We start from the raw sequence: 2,500 nt of genomic DNA, 5'->3' as shown, positions 1-2,500 counted from the left end.
CCGTCGCGCAGTCGGCCAGGCAACCGAGGGTCTGTCACGAACACCGTTAAGGTGACGGACAGGCTCCGCCTCGGACCGTAGACCGACACGCAACGGGTCGCGACGTTCTACTAGGGGAGAAGTGCACGACTACCTCGCCGGAACATTCGCCGAAGGTGGTGTGCCCTCGCTAATGGAACCCGAAGGTCCATCCGGGGCATCGCGCACCAACGGGAGCCAGCGTTGTTGACGATGAATCTCCCCATTCGATCTTTTGGGTTTCTCAGGTTTACCCCTGAACGGTTTCACGTACTCTTGAACTCTCTCTTCAAAGTTCTTTTCAACTTTCCCTCACGGTACTTGTTCGCTATCGGTCTCGTGGTCGTATTTAGCCTTAGATGGAGTTTACCACCCACTTAGGGCTGCACTCTCAAGCAACCCGACTCTAAGGAGAGATCCTCCCGAAACGCGTACCGGTCACTACGGGCCTGGCACCCTCTATGGGTAAATGGCCCCATTCAAGATGGACTTGGACGCAATTCGATGTCTCGGGATAAACGGATCCTCCTGAACACTACATTTCCCAGCGGCGGTACCGCGGGATTCAGTGCTGGGCTCATTCCTGTTCGCTCGCCGCTACTAAGGAAATCCTAGTTAGTTTCTTTTCCTCCGCTTAATAATATGCTTAAATTCAGCGGGTAATCTCGCCTACTCTGAGGTCGTCAATTTCTTTGGTTTCATCGAAAGGTGAATAATGATGCTCGATGCAAAAAAAAAAAAAAATAAACGAAAAGAAGCAAAAAAGCAAACACGTAGAGAAACTGTGCGTGAATCAACCTTTCGCATATTCAATTTTTCCTCCTCTCTCGTTTCAAAATGTTTGTATTTATCGTTCGATGAAACGAGCACAAGAGGGAAAAAAAAGTTGAGACACGACGTTCCCATAATTTTCGTGTTATTTCCTTTTTGCTTCAAACATTTTGCGGACTGCAGCTTCGTCGTATTGCTTTTATCAATTTTTAACAATTTCAAAACGAAGACAACTCGCAAGACGATCCATTTCGTCTCGGTTCAATTTTAACGTCCGTCCGTATTATTTTTTGTTCCACAAGAGATTTCGAATAGGTTTCTTTATTTATCATCCCTTCTTTTCGAGCGCCACGGAAGCAAGAGGAAAAGCAAGAGCGAGAGAACATTTCGCGTATACTTCATTTAACAATTTTAACCAACACGCGATGTACTCCACACACCTCTTAGATTTAACAACTGCTTTTCTCTTCTTCTCCCCTTAGCGCAAGGGTAAACCCCATTTGTCTCTTCTTTGGAACGCAACAAAACTTTCGAGGACTGGACGACCGAGCGATGGTCGCGCGGTCTTCGCTTATCTTTAACAAACGAAGTAGTCCGTATGTATTCTAAATGTTGAAGCCTCCTAGAGCTTTAAGCCATGCGAGACATTGAAATGCTGTTTTAACGGGAGCATGCATAATTGCTGCAAACATACTTTTATCACAAGTTCTAGCCACGCCACGGAGGCTTCGAAGTTCCTTCACCATTCGCTTTCCTCTCTTTTGTTACACAGTTTCAGACTACGATCAGGGGTACCGAAACGCTGTATTGATTGTAAACAACCATTTTTATCTTGGAGCGGAGCGTTCCTTTACTCGTTAGATTTGTCTTGTCGCGTGTGTATTCGCTTTTTCGACGCTTTTTAACCATTTAACTTGTTTAGCGAAGCTAAACGCACAGACAGACAAAAAAAAAGGAACAGCATCGCGCGTCAAACAGCGACGACCCATCTGAAGCGATCTTTCATTTATACACCGTTTGTAAACAGAGAGATGTATAAAGCGCGGGGAATCATTCGAAACCCTGGGGCTATTCGAGCTTGCATTTCAGCAAATTATCATCTCAAACATTTCACTCGTTTGCTTTTTCTAAATTTATAGGAGAGCTTCTTTCGTTTATTTTTGACACACCTTTCGTAAATATCGTTTCTGGCAACGTCGGGAGCGTGGATTTCTACAAGTGAACAATCGCGCCGATCCGATAACTTCCAGCAGGATGGAGAATCTTTATAGATTATCTTCCGAGAACTCGGTGCTTTCACGGGCGGTCGTTTATAAATTTTAACGAACGACTCGCGCGCCGTGACGCACTTGCGCTAGTTCGAAGAGATATTTCGAAATTTGTTTCTCTCCTTTAACGGCCTGCATTTAGTGTATCGGTTGCGATTTTCGTCACATCGTTTCCACGACAAACGCCGACGAACTGCCCAACTATCGCTCGTACGTTGCGACTCTTTCTTTGTTTATCGTTCATTCATTCTTTCAATTTCGTTCGATAATCCCGCTCCGAAACGTTCTACTTTCGTTGAACGACGGCGAGATGTTTAGAAAGAAATGAATTACTCTTTTTTCGAGAAGCAAACGCAAGCAGTCTTTTGTTAAGAAAACGACCCTCAGCCAGGCGTGGTCCAGGAATTGTATCCGTGGACCGCAATGTGCGTTCGAAATGTCGA

At 45.3% G+C, this 2,500-nt stretch overlaps 1 non-coding gene and 1 pseudogene across 1 annotated transcript in view; both read right to left on the bottom strand.

The window, feature by feature from the left end:
- LOC143306528 (large subunit ribosomal RNA) overlaps window positions 1-701 on the bottom strand; it is a 4,611-nt pseudogene extending 3,910 nt beyond the window's left edge.
- Window positions 702-2,434: 1,733 nt separating this feature from the next.
- The window catches only part of LOC143306559 (5.8S ribosomal RNA), a 155-nt gene continuing 89 nt past the window's right edge, over window positions 2,435-2,500 (bottom strand). The window contains exon 1 of the ribosomal RNA XR_013063915.1: window positions 2,435-2,500. This exon is cut by the window's right edge and continues 89 nt beyond it. This is a non-coding gene — a ribosomal RNA (5.8S ribosomal RNA).

This window comes from Osmia lignaria, unplaced genomic scaffold (genome assembly GCF_051020975.1).
Source record: "Osmia lignaria lignaria isolate PbOS001 unplaced genomic scaffold, iyOsmLign1 scaffold0012, whole genome shotgun sequence".
Taxonomy (NCBI): domain Eukaryota; kingdom Metazoa; phylum Arthropoda; class Insecta; order Hymenoptera; family Megachilidae; genus Osmia; species Osmia lignaria.
Note: the sequence above shows the minus strand (reverse complement) of the source record. Positions and strands in the feature narration are given on the sequence as shown.